The 14,178-nt window shown below is 39.9% G+C and overlaps 1 protein-coding gene across 5 annotated transcripts in view; it reads left to right on the top strand.

Annotated features, from left to right (window-relative positions):
* LOC134529692 (homeobox protein cut) overlaps nucleotides 1-14,178 on the top strand; it is a 393,665-nt gene that overhangs the window by 210,593 nt on the left and 168,894 nt on the right. Inside the window, exon 2 of one of the 5 annotated variants that reach the window (XM_063364051.1) lies at nucleotides 73-176. The exons of the other annotated variants lie outside the window; for them this stretch is intronic. The gene's annotated coding sequence lies outside the window, so the exon portion shown is untranslated. The remainder of the gene's footprint in view (nucleotides 1-72; nucleotides 177-14,178) is intronic. 5 annotated transcript variants of the gene reach the window in all.

Here is a 14,178-nt window from a genome sequence, read left to right as displayed (position 1 = left end):
TTACTTTTAGAGGTGTTGTTGATGGACGGTAGTTCTGATTGAAAGACTGGCCTTACTCTCTGTTTCTTTCAGCCTTGTTAGGACTTGGAGCGGTCGAGACGCACAGCGGGCGCTCAGAGGGCATCAGCCGCATCACGGGCATTTGATGCTTTGTCGAAACGAGAAACTGTTTCCAGGTACATCAACCATGTAAGAACTAACGCATCTGTGGGGCTGTGGGCTGGTTCGTCTCGCGCCTCTTCACTTGAACGATCTCTTGGTGGATTCCGACTGGCTACTTGTTTGCTTTCTAAGTGCAGCCTCGGGAGGCGAACTCGCTTTGTGTTTGACATCTTGTTGGTGGAGAAGTGAAGAGCACGCAAAACAACTGCATTGCTAACTAACGAACAATTATTACGCTCATGCAGTTTTTTATCGCTAAAAATCCTACCAATTGGGTGGTGCACGTCGTAAAAATTAAGATTCCATTTTTTTTTTTAATTTTTTTAATTTGTAGCTTAACTCTTTTGACAAAAGTAAGTAACATGTGTATTGACTTTATTATAAGTTATTCTTACGGGAAATTTAAATCATGCTTCTTGTAGACGTCCAAGTATGTAATGCTTTGTATTGACCGAACCGCGTGCATTTCACACTTGAGAGTGTTCTCTTCGCTTCAACTACAGAATTTTCTGTAAAATATTTCCGCTTGCCATATCCAGTTATGTTTTTAATCATGTGGTGTAAAATATTTGGGCAAACTGTAGTATAATTGGCTGTGTGTTTGGGGTGTAATGGTATGCTTATCTTCAGCAAATCCAAGTTCTTCGCACAGATTTCTCTGTGTCAGCATAGCTTGTAAATAAACTTTCTTCTTAAAAACGAAAATAACTGTTTTAAGATAATTTTACAGTTCATAGGCTTTGTGCAACGTAATTATTTGTTTAATAAATAGGCCGTATTGTTTGTTGGTTGGGCTGTATATATTAAGTTATGCTTTGTTTGGTATTGGTCATAATTTATATTTATTTAAGATGATTTCTGAAATCAATTTATCTTTTTTTCTTCGGTTTATCACTACCGTATGGACTTACATAAGTAAAAGTTCAACTCTACTATATTTGACGCAATAAATTATTTTTGCTAAGACTGAGTTTCTCGTATTTTAAAACTCCAGTATATGCTTACATAAGTAAAAGTTCAACTCTACTATATTTGACGCAATAAATTATTTTTGCTAAGACTGAGTTTCTCGTATTTTAAAACTCCAGTCAGCAGCCACAAAATTATGAAAATGGGTTCGATGCTACTGTCCGATGCAGTATATATGTTTTGATGTATATCATATGTTTGTATAGTTGATTTTTAATTTCCATTATCTTTTACGATAGTCACTTAAATTTGAAAAAAATAATCTTTAACGTGGCTAGGCTAGGTTTTTACATACTTACTAATCAAGTTATCTTAAAATCTTGTTTTTTAATAATTTTTTATCTTTTTTTTCAATTTAAGAACGTCAACTCATATTAACATATTTTAATAAATAAAAATAAGTTATATTGTATTACTAATGTATATTATAAACTTTATCATAAGAATACTGCGTTATTGCGCTTGTTAAATAATCATATAAAATAATTTATTCGCAGCATATTCGATGATAAAACATTATGAATATCTATGATCTGTATTTTTAATACAACTCTCTCTTGTCTAATGTGTTGACTGCTGGATCCAGAGATTTGAAATTGGTAGCTTGGAACTTGAATAACTGTTCTTCAGTTGATGTTTCAAAAGTCTTGGAGGTCTTGAACGGAACTCCTCAGCTTATGTAAGCCGATCTTCGCAAAAGAATGGTCGCCAGACACCATCTACCGTGAAAGCAAAAGTGGAATCACTTTAACTCCATGTTAATTGCAAATGAGTCAAAATAATATAATGTGGCTAGGATATTTGTTTTACTCTATATTCCGCCACAGGTTTTTAGTATTTAAATGCAGGCACTAATAAACTAATAACTTATTATTTGAAGAACCTAAAGTTTCTTATTTTCGTTTTGATATTAGTTTAGCGGTATATAAGTTTAAATTGTTCTTATTTAATAAAAATTGTATACTTTTAACAAAGAAACTATTGATTGTTTTATTTATAGTTCCACTTACGACGTTTTATTTCATAACCATGAGTTCCGTCCGCATGAAAAAAAATTCTTGATCGCTATCATTTGTGGGTCAATCCTTGCGTTAAACATGCAGTATTATACATTCACTCAGACTTCGTTTGCCTAAGTGTACGTCAGTCGAAATATCGTACGTTTAAGCCACTTTATGGTACGGAATGTATAAATAATAATTGGGTCGTCTTAATTTGGTAAACACGAATAAAAGTGTAATGCGTTTCGGAATGTTACCACATGTTTCATAATGTTTTCACTTCCAGCCAGACATAACCATTTCCCAGAGAATGTGTACACAGCTGAGCGTCTGTTTTTTGTAAACCTGGGCATTAAAATCAAAACGCGAGGTTGTTAAACGTGTCATTTTCCAGATACATTACTCGTGGTATTTAGTCATTAAATTCTGTAGCGTTTTCTCCGTGGATATTTGTAAATGTGGACTGAGCGTCTGGTCGCTCACAGTTTGTGTACTCAAACTTCAGATACGAGGCGCGCAGCAACGAGAAGGCCAAATGTCATCAGAAACGGTTGGAATCACAGGAAGCGTTGGGCGTAAATCATATTTTCAGATGGCTCGACAAATAGTCGTATTTTTCCGAAATGTTTAACGTAACGCGCAGTGAAGGCAAGCAAAATTTTTTGCTCCATTTTCTTAAAATAGAGTCCTGTGACATTCTAATTAGTTTATTATGTGTGTTTCGTTTCGATATTTGCCAGAAACCCAAGACAGTTGCGAAAGTAATATATTTGGACTGCATTGTGACGCTGCTCAAATGGTTTTTTTATTCTTTAAGCCTTCTAAAGACTTAGCTCGAGGAAATAATAAAGTATATATTTTTTTAAATAACTTCCTTCTTTAAAATTTTGTTACGGTGAAACAAACTATTACGCGTGCAAATAAAATATTTTATTTACTTAGTAAAATTTAATGTGCCACAAAATAAATTATGTGTACCAACCAATTGAGTTGAGCTAAAATAATACTGGAGAAACTATACATTTTTCTAAAACAAAATATTTGTTTGTAGCAAGAATATATAATAAGGCAAATAATAAGGCAAACTTTTCATCGAGATGAAGGTTTGCGTTCGCAAAATATATATTTGTATTTTTTGAAAACATTATATAGTGTTGCTACAAACTTTAATATAAACTGATAGAAAATAATGTGGCTAATACTAGGATGTAGTGCGCTTTTAAGTCATTATATATGTTTTGACTGTGACAATGTAATTCTTTTGCATTCTCGTCTGATCAACAGCGTTATAATAACATGTTATGAATGAAATTTACATGAAAATAAGTTAAATACAAAATAAAATGTTGCATGCTTATTAATTTTATTTACGATACAGAACTACATGTTTGATGTAAATTATTTCATTATTGTACCATTTTGTTGTGCCAAACTTGTCTGAAAGAATTCGCAAAAAATTTTTCAGGTGTGAATTTTAAAAGTACTAAATAATTATTTGTCTGTTATTCAATAATTTTCTAATCAACAACCCGTAACATTAGTAGACGGTTAAAAAAAACAATTAAGCAAAAGCAAAGTCGATTTAAAAGAAAACTATTTTTTTATAAAATCAGTTATAGTTTTCTGTGTAAAAAAAATTGATTAAACTATTCGTTCATTCCCTGGTCTCATAAGCGTATTTATCATTAAACTTTTGAATTGAAAATTCACGCTGTGGTAGTTAGTATCAAGAAACTGCTTCAAAGCCATTAAAAGTAAAATATCCCGTAGAAGAGGTTTTAGAATAGTTCAATTACTTGAACGTAACCCGGAAATATCATATTATTACATACTAAAGAAAACATACTTAATATTGGAAGTTAAATATATAAATTAAATAAGCATAGTTTAATATAGGCCTACGCGTGATATGGGTTTCCTTCCCATTATTAGTTAAAAAAAATATATGTAGTCAGAAAAAGAAGGAAGCAATTCAATAAGGGAAAAAAAATCGATTAAAACTGCGGTGCGTGTGTAGCGTATTTGGTTAAAATATGTTCATTATTTGAAACGTTTTGGCAACACGCGATCGCGTGCGGCGACGCCAGGCGCGTCTGCGCAGTTGTGTGAGGTCCCGCGTGTATCCGGCGCGCATGCGCGCTGCAGACTGCCGCCACGACGCGACGTGCCGGCTGATTCGTCTCGCAGCCGCGATCTCCTTGCCGCGATCTCCTTGCCGCCTCCGCCCGCCCTCGGATCCCGTTCCGAAAATTCTCGCAGTCCGCGCGCGCTCTTTAATTACGTCAGCGTTCGGAATTACTGCGTCCAATACTCCGCGGACAAATTACACCGCGCCCCTGCAGAAGTAATGTCGGGGTGTCCTGAAGGTTCGCGGTAATGCGAGTGTAATGCCATCTGTACCAACCATTGCGTATTACCCGAGTCGTGGCTACGGCAACACCGCTGCCTGCTCCGTTTGAACAAAAGAATAGCGTAAAACAATATACCTGGAAGTGCCTGCTGCTTCTTCTTGTGTATCTACACTTACGACGACAGTGGTGGCAACATAAAAAAAAGCGTCCATTTTCGCTTTCAATGTATGTCACTGACGTACATCAACATTTAATATCGCTTGTTATCGTTGGCTGGGTTCGACTTTTTCGAAAATCCTTGAATGAGAATAACGAGAGAAAAAAAGATCGAATCGTGAGCCTTTTACAAATCTGCGTGACAGTGTTGATAAATTAATTTTACAAATATAGTTTTTTTTTATATTTATTATAATTCTAAAATGTATTTTTTTTTTATTTGAATCTGACTCGTGTCTAAGCTTGGTACGTTCAAAAAACATTCTAAATGAATGCATCTCGTTGCGCTTCGCTTACTGAGGAAGGGATTAAGGGCGGTATTCCAAGACGTTTGGGTAAGGTATCGAATAAGTACTGGCTTGTTGGGATACGATCGTAACCTAACTCGCGGGCCGTATTCCAGAAAGTGTCCAAACAGATTCCCAGCAAGGAAACAAAACGGCAGCCGTTTTAATAAACTGTGCTCTGCGCAAGGCTATAAACTGGTTTCAACGCATTCTAGATGAGGTTTCGCAACAATCGATACATATGTTACTGGAAAAATACTAGTGATAGCAGCACCATCGCACTAAAATGGAACCGCCTTTCTAATTTTCTCAAGTACTTTTTAAATTGCAATTATTTCTTGTTATGACCATTAAAGTGTACAAACTTTATTCCCGGATAGTTTCGAACATATAAAAGTTTAATTTTGGCGCACCACATCTCTTGGAACGCCCACCGATGATCACTATAGCGACTACGTACGAGTCCATGGCGCCAGATGCGGGTCCACCATCTGGACGAAACCCACGAATGAGGGAGCTCTGCGCATGCGCGGAATCGGGAAACTGGCCGGTAACGGAATAGGATCCGAAAATCCGTTCCCTGAAAATAAGGGACTGGCCGTGTTAAGCACCTAAACCCTTATTTTGGTGTGTTGGAATACCGGCCAAGTGTCACGTTCAGCCGGCGCGAGTCACGAGTGCCGCGGCGCGCCTGCGGTGTTGCCAAGTTGGAGCGCCTGCCGCAAGCCGCCTGTGAGTGAGGCCAACAGTTGGTACACGTGCCCCGCTAACAATTACGTGCTGCGCTGCGTTCAAAAAGCGGTCGACAACAATGGCCCTGTGTAGTCCACAGTTTTTATTTCCTTTATTGTTCGTTAAATTACACGGATTTGAAAATCCGTAAATCTAAATAAAGCGTTTTAATTGCGGTAATTTCGCATGAAATCGACTTCAGAAGGAGCGTGTACGTACAGGTATGGTAAGTATCGTCACACAAGCGGTGCGCTGCGGCTTTCAATAGTTACATTTCATTGGTAAAAATGACAGTATATTTTCCCACCCGTTGTTCGAACTAAATTCAGCGGAGAGTCAAGAGAACAAAACTTAATTTCATCCCTTTATGTGTGAGCTTTGTATGTGTGTGTTGATATTTATTATTGTGTGTGTGGTGTATATGTGCGCGCATGGAAATACATAACTTTCATTTTTTTCCCTTACTACATTCTGCTCTAAAAGGAAGAATTCAGAAACATTTATTAGTAACTTGTTAGTCATTTACAGTTGTATTAGTTTTCGTCTAGAATTTAAAAACAGGGCCTTATTATAAATACCTTTAACTGCGAAAGTATTGGCATGATATTAAAGCGTTATTATTGTTTAAGGTTCTAAACTAGATTATTTTTAAAGTAAAGCTAAATCCATTAAAAGGCCTCGTCATTACAGACATGATTCCATACCCGGTTCTTTTAAGGAATCACTCTTTGTCATCCAAGAAATAAGGACCATAATTCAAGATAGCAATTTACTTTATTCAAGCATGTCATTACAAACTAGCTTGAAACTAGTTTTGCCATCCTGGGAGTTGACAGTTGACACGATTACTCATTTCATTACGTTATTCGTTCTAAATGGCATTTGTTCGGCATAAAAAAAACCACGTCGTCACCACGTGGACACTTTCTGTGCGTAACTTTGTCTTCAGCAGTGCAGTATTTTAGATAGGTATTTTTGCTTAATGATTTCGTTTGGAAAGTCGATGTTTTGAAGCCAATCTGTAGCACCGAATTTTTGGTTTTGAATACCAGATTCTAAAATGTTTTATGTTGAAAATTATGCTAAAGGTTGAATTTTTGATTTTGTTTTTATAACTCACGGCCAACTTATAATAAGCGTTTGCGAGAAAGTCTATACAGAGACGCGCAATTTTCTAGTTGTATGCACTCCACATTCCTGAAGGGAAACAAAACGGTGTTAACTTGTCGATTGGTCTCTGCCGTACGGCACCCATTGTCCTGATGAACACGTTTCTTGCAGGATTGTTATTGGCTCCTAGTCCTCCAGTGAGCGACAACTGTCAGTGCTCCCTTAAGGGCTCCGCCTACCCAAGCACACACACGGTGCGCAGAGCTTCAGGAAAAAGAACGCGATTTCAAAACTACTCAAGATATCTAGGTGGGGTCTGCTTACGAAAAGCATTTAAGAGTTCGCTGATGGCCGAAAAGTATTTTTGATTTTGGATTAAGTTTTTAAACTGCATTTTTAGAAGAGTTAACATGGCTAAAACGCGTGTTTTCAGAGTAATTTTTAGGCGTAAATCAACCAGTACAGATTCTTGAAAGCACTTAAGGGACTTGCATTACACCTTTATCGTCATTTATCGGCCATATAATGTTACGGTCACCGCTCAAATTTCACAGTATGTCTGTGACGACGAGAAGACTGCGAGCCAGTCCAGAGGAGACACCGCGCTAGAAGCACCAGCGAGCGTCGCGCTTATCATCCCGCCTCACTAACACACATACACCCCTGACGAGGCGGGCCCCTTAAGCTAGGTCATAAAGCACTAAACAGTTTGCTGCCAATAATAACCCAAAATTTGCAGGTCGCTATATATGGAAAAAAAAATTGGGGATATATTTGTGATTGGCCATTTGTTGTTTGGTGGAGGACGTCGGCCAAAGAGTTTGGATTGACACGCAACCCCGTCGCGCGAGGTGCACAGACCTTATAGGTAGAGACCGGAAATTTCGCGAGTTCATCTAGCGTCAAGCTAACCTTCAAAGCCTTATGTTTCTTCCAACCAACGTTTGCTTCTACATTGGCTGATTTCTTAGCGAAAAAAACATAACTTTTTTTATCTTGTTAATCGGCTCTCTCTGATTCGCTTACTTCTCTCATAACTGGACGTCGTTGGCCCAAGGTCGCAGAGGGGCGTGTCCAAATAGCTGTTGTCCAATCATGAACAACGCATGAATATAAATGTTTGCATTCTAGCTTGTGACTAAATGAATCCGTGAAATTTCCGTACCTCTACTTATAGGTAGAGACCGGGAAAATTCGCAGATTCCCTTCGGGATATGATAACATTCAAATGATTATACCTTTAAGCTGGTTCTGCCATTGGTTCACTGTTGATCTGGAGGACTGTGGACCAACTAGAGACACTCAATAATTGAAATACTGAATCACAGGCCACCCAGTCGAGACGACTCGCAAGTCAGCAGCCAGTGAACAGCCGAGCAAGCAGAAAAGATTTTGGAGGTTATCCTAGAGGTCAATGAACCCGCGAAATATTCCGGTCGCTACTCGTAGGTGATTGGCCCGCCCACATTCAAAGTCCCTTGCCGCCCGTCTGTGATTGGCGGAGGTCTGTAGGCCTGGCCGGGCACCGCCGTCAGACTTAGAGTCCTGCAGCTAGGCCCCACGCACTGCTTCCCTTCTGTCACACCCTTCTCCCCCTTCACCCGGGGGTGAGTAGGCGGGGGAGGAGGAGTAAGCTTCCGTCGTATTGGTTAAGCTCGGCGAATGGCGAAAGGATTATTGCGTCGAGGCTTATTATCTCAGGCGTCCACACGCTTCGCTCAGCGCCGTCTTGCCTGCAGTTCTCCGCGCGGCGCGGCCGCCCGCGTGCGACAAGCGGCTATGTCGCCGTCCCTTCGCACTGTGGCATGTGGCACCAGACTTCGTGTGGCAGAACTCGAGCCTCCGAGTGCCCTTTAGTAGAGACCCGTGAATTTCGCGGGTTCATTTCGTGTTATGCTAAAATTCAAATAATTATACCTTAGTGCTGCTTCTGTCATTGGTTCACTGTTGATCTGGAGGACTGAGGGCCAATTAGAGACCCTCACTCATAGAAATGTCGAATCACAGGCCACCCAGTCGAGACGACTCACAAGTCAACAGCCAATGAACAGTTGGCATTTGCCCGAGTGTGGAGAGGATATTGGAGTCTATCCTGGAGGTGATTGAATCCGCGAAATTCACGGGTCTCTACCCTTTAGCTATCAATTAATTAGAAAACAGCTTATCATTGTTTTTCCTATACTTGCAATGAATTTAAATACATCTTGAAGTTTATTTATATATATACATGTCGTCACTTAGCTAACAATACCGCCTAATTAAGATTTCGGTAACTTTATAGGAGGGTCAAAAAGTTTATTTTCAAGTACGTATAGTGTGTATTTAATGTAATATTTTTTTTTTAATTTCAGAACAACGTTTTGAATACTTTCTTATTATAAAGCAAGGGTAGCCAGCTACACTCCTCCTATTACCTCAGCATGGAGCCTACTGCGATGTCTGCTTTGTGTATTTAAGCGGTTCCTAAGGTTATATTTTTGTGCGATGGTGCTGCTAACTCTAGAATTTTTGCCGTATAAATTATATTGGTGAATGTGAAACTTTCGCTAAAATGCCTTCGTACCAAAAAGTCGATTTCGTTAAATATGTCCGTTAGGCGGTATGGTTTGAAGAGTAACGATATATGTGTATGCGCGTGCATTTTTAGTTGAAGATTTTGTATAATTAGTTGTACAGCAATGTTTTGTATAGTTAACACTGTTTTCATTTATTTTAACAATATATATTAATAAAACATTATAAAGTTATGTTATGAAAAACATTTTGGCAAATAGTATTTCGACAAATTGTTTGCAAAAGTCTACAAAATATTTTTGACTTCATAAGGGCACAAAATTAGCGAAAAATAATTTGCAACGATTAGAAGATTTCTAACGAATATTCTCTCGTGTCAGTGTAGAAAGTAAGTACACCTTTCTTTGCACCTTAGAAACGCCAGGCTGGTTTTTCGAAGGATTTCTGAACAATTTTGGCATAGATTATTTCATCGCTTGAATCCTTTTTGCTTAGCTGCTGATTTTTGCTCCCTTTCCTTCGTTCTTGAGCCCTCGTAGTCCCCTTGTCTCTTGTCTCTCTTAATTCCATTATTCCTGCATCAACATTTCCTTCGTTAGGAGCTCATGTGCCGGCTATTTATTTTTCTTGTGTCCTATACAAACGGTAGCATCACAATAATAGGACATTTTTGGAAAATGTTTGAATGGACTATTAAATAAACAGGATAAAGCAAACAATATTTTTAAGCATGGTGTTTTTTTTAACAGTTGTATTGAAGCTAAAAGCTGTTCCAGGACTCAGGACAATAAAACTCGTGCTTTTTATGCTTAATAGTTGCTAATTTCATACCAAGAAAAAACAATTTTGAATTGCGTCGACAGAAAATTCTTAACTAAACGTTATTTAAAAATATTTAAAAACTTTTATAGGAAAATATTAAATAATCCTGAGAATAATGTTTTAAATTTTTTTTGTATATTTATTTGTCCTAACCTAAATTTTAAAAAACATTAATCATTCCCAAACATTTGTGTCTACAAAAATAAAAAGTTTCGTTTTCTGAATCAAGTTTCTCAGATGAATGGTATAGTTACTGTATAATTTAAAAACTCTTTTTTTTTGCCACAAAAAAGGGTTTGTTTGGATATGAGCCACTACGTAGATTTACTCTCCGATAAAGTCTTTTTTTACATGTTTATTTACGGCAATACAAGTTTTAATTGCCATCATTGAAATTGTGCAACAACTTTAATCGAGGAATCTAGCTTCATTATTTCTATAAATAAAAGTTTGTCTTACAAGTCAAATTATTATGACATCAAAAATAAATATATGTTCAGATACACCTAATATATAAAATAGAATTTTACTTTCATTGATTGTATTATCGTTGATTTAAAGTTATATTTATTTATTTGGAACTGAAAAATTGTTTGTAAATTATTCCTTTGCAATATAGTAAGTGATTTAACTGTGTTTGTACCACACATTGGAATAACGAATTCAGTTGTTTTATATTAGTAATTTTACTTAATACTGTTTATTAGAAGTTAAATAAATTATAACTACAAAATAATTATTGCCTTACAATTGAAAAATGATTTGACATAGTTTTATTATTTTCTCACTTTGCAATACTATGATTTGGCTTATAACTCAAATTCTGAAATATAATAGCTACAGAAGGCATTTGGTAACTAATCAAAATATAAACTAATTGGTTTGTCTCTCAGCAATATATCTAAATATTACTCTAATAAACGAAATTTAATGTTCTATTGAAAAAATCTGTTTATGCTATGAGAATATTCAAACTTATAAGGTTTAGTTTTAGGTTTACTATAGGACCTGTTGTATTAGAATTTCTGTATGCATAAACATAGTGTATTATGGGTAGAATTAAGTATGGTAATTTTCTACATATCAAATCGCAACATAATTTTAAGTGGCCCATGTACTTGGCTGTGAAATTATCACGAAGTTTTGTGGTTATGGAAAACAATTCAATTTGGAAATTGTGGTGTGCGTTAGATTAAATGTGTATGTAGTGTGGGATACGGAATGTAGTTTTGGGTGCGGTGTCTGCATATTTATGATTGGAAATGAGCAGACCCTCTCATTTCGCATTACATTTTGGTGACAAAGAAAACTTAAAATATGTGTACGTTTTGATATTCATGGAATGGAATCAGAGCCTATTAACTATCTCGTGGAATAACTTGAGTCACTTGCAAGTATAAATTAACAGAGTGCAAAAGTTATATGTGGGGAAATCAATGATAACTATGAACCCGTTAATTTCGTTTATTAATTTGTTTTCAAGGTGACCCCCAACAAGTACACTTAAAAATTGCGATGGTGATTGGGGCACCACTTTAAAACATACCTTCCACGAACCAACGTCAGTAATTACCAGTTAGCAGGAGGCTGAATTAAACATTTACTGCTCAGCCAAGTGTGCAAAAATTTTCTCACAAATGAGTGAGTGAAATCTGTGTCGGGAGTGCGGAATGTAATAATGCGTAACATTTGAGTGTGAGGAGTGTAAGCCGTAGATCGCGGAGTGTGAAGTATGAGAATGTAGTGTGGGGTGTGGTTTCTGGTAAACCTCTGTGCATTGAGGCACTTGGTAAGATAGGAAGATGTGGTTAATGGTGCCTGGAGTAAGAGGCGTGTATTGAGGACTGGGATATGTGGCGTTTATTGTGGAGTTAAAAATGCAGATTGTAAAAAGCAGTGTGGAGTGTGGGGGAGAAGGAGGTGAGGTTATAGGACAGTGATGCATGATGTGGGGAGTGCGGAACATAGATGGTGGGACTGCAGTGTGGAGTGTGGAGAAGAAGGAGGTGAGGATAGAGGACAGTGATGCATGGTGTGGGGAGTGCGGAACGTAGATGGTGGGACTGCAATGTGGAGTGTGGGGAAGAAGGAGGTGAGGTTAGAGGACAGTGATGCATGATGTGGGGAGTGCGGAACATAGATGGTGGGACTGCAGTGTGGAGTGTGGAGAAGAAGGAGGTGAGGATAGAGGACAGTGATGCATGGTGTGGGGAGTGCGGAACGTAGATGGTGGGACTGCAATGTGGAGTGTGGGGAAGAAGGAGGTGAGGTTAGAGGACAGTGATGCATGGTGTGGGGAGTGCGGAACGTAGATGGTGGGACTGCAATGTGGAGTGTGGGGAAGAAGGAGGTGAGGTTAGAGGACAGTGATGCATGGTGTGGGGAGTGCGGAACGTAGATGGTGGGACTGCAATGTGGAGTGTGGGGGAGAAGGAGGTGAGGTTAGAGGATAGAGGACGTGATGTATGGTGTGGGGAGTGCGGAACCTAGATGGTGGGACTGCAGTGTGGAGTGTGGGGAAGAACGAGGTGCGGATAGAGGATAGAGGACGTGATGTATGGTGTGGGGAGTGCGGAACCTAGATGGTGGGACTGCAGTGTGGAGTGTGGGGGAGAAGGAGGTGAGGTTAGAGGACAGTGATGCATGGTGTGGGGAGTGCGGAACGTAGATGGTGGGACTGCAATGTGGAGTGTGGGGGAGAAGGAGGTGAGGTTAGAGGATAGAGGACGTGATGTATGGTGTGGGGAGTGCGGAACCTAGATGGTGGGACTGCAGTGTGGAGTGTGGGGAAGAAGGAGGTGAGGATAGAGGATAGAGGACGTGATGTATGGTGTGGGGAGTGCGGAACCTAGATGGTGGGACTGCAGTGTGGAGTGTGGGGAAGAAGGAGGTGAGGATAGAGGATAGAGGACGTGATGTATGGTGTGGGGAGTGCGGAACCTAGATGGTGGGACTGCAGTGTGGAGTGTGGGGAAGAAGGAGGTGAGGATAGAGGATAGAGGACGTGATGTATGGTGTGGGGAGTGCGGAACCTAGATGGCGGGACTGCAGTGTGGAGTGTGGGGAAGAAGGAGGTGAGGATAGAGGATAGAGGACGTGATGTATGGTGTGGGGAGTGCGGAACCTAGATGGTGGGACTGCAGTGTGGAGTGTGGGGAAGAAGGAGGTGAGGATAGAGGATAGAGGACGTGATGTATGGTGTGGGGAGTGCGGAACCTAGATGGTGGGACTGCAGTGTGGAGTGTGGGGGAGAAGGAGGTGAGGTTAGAGGATAGAGGACGTGATGTATGGTGTGGGGAGTGCGGAACCTAGATGGTGGGACTGCAGTGTGGAGTGTGGGGAAGAAGGAGGTGAGGATAGAGGATAGAGGACGTGATGTATGGTGTGGGGAGTGCGGAACGTAGATGGTGGGACTGCAGTGTGGAGTGTGGGGGAGAAGGAGGTGAGGTTAGAGGATAGAGGACGTGATGTATGGTGTGGGGAGTGCGGAACCTAGATGGTGGGACTGCAGTGTGGAGTGTGGGGGTGAAGGAGGTGAGGATAGAGGATAGAGGACGTGATGTATGGTGTGGGGAGTGCGGAACGTAGATGGTGGGACTGCAGTGTGGAGTGTGGGGGTGAAGGAGGTGAGGATAGAGGATAGAGGACGTGATGTATGGTGTGGGGAGTGCGGAACGTAGATGGTGGGACTGCAATGTGGAGTGTGGGGGAGAAGGAGGTGAGGTTAGAGGATAGAGGACGTGATGCATGGTGTGGGGAGTGCGGAACGTAGATGGTGGGACTGCAATGTGGAGTGTGGGGGAGAAGGAGGTGAGGTTAGAGGATAGAGTACGTGATGTATGGTGTGGGGAGTGCGGAACGTAGATGGTGGGACTGCAGTGTGGAGTGTAGGGGAAGAAGGAGGTGAGGTTAGAGGATAGAGGACGTGATGTATGGTGTGGGGAGTGCGGAACCTAGATGGTGGGACTGCAGTGTGGAGTGTGGGGGTGAAGGAGGTGAGGATAGAGGATAGAG

Source organism: Bacillus rossius, chromosome 2, assembly GCF_032445375.1.
Source record: "Bacillus rossius redtenbacheri isolate Brsri chromosome 2, Brsri_v3, whole genome shotgun sequence".
Lineage (NCBI taxonomy): Eukaryota > Metazoa > Arthropoda > Insecta > Phasmatodea > Bacillidae > Bacillus > Bacillus rossius.
Note: the sequence above shows the minus strand (reverse complement) of the source record. Positions and strands in the feature narration are given on the sequence as shown.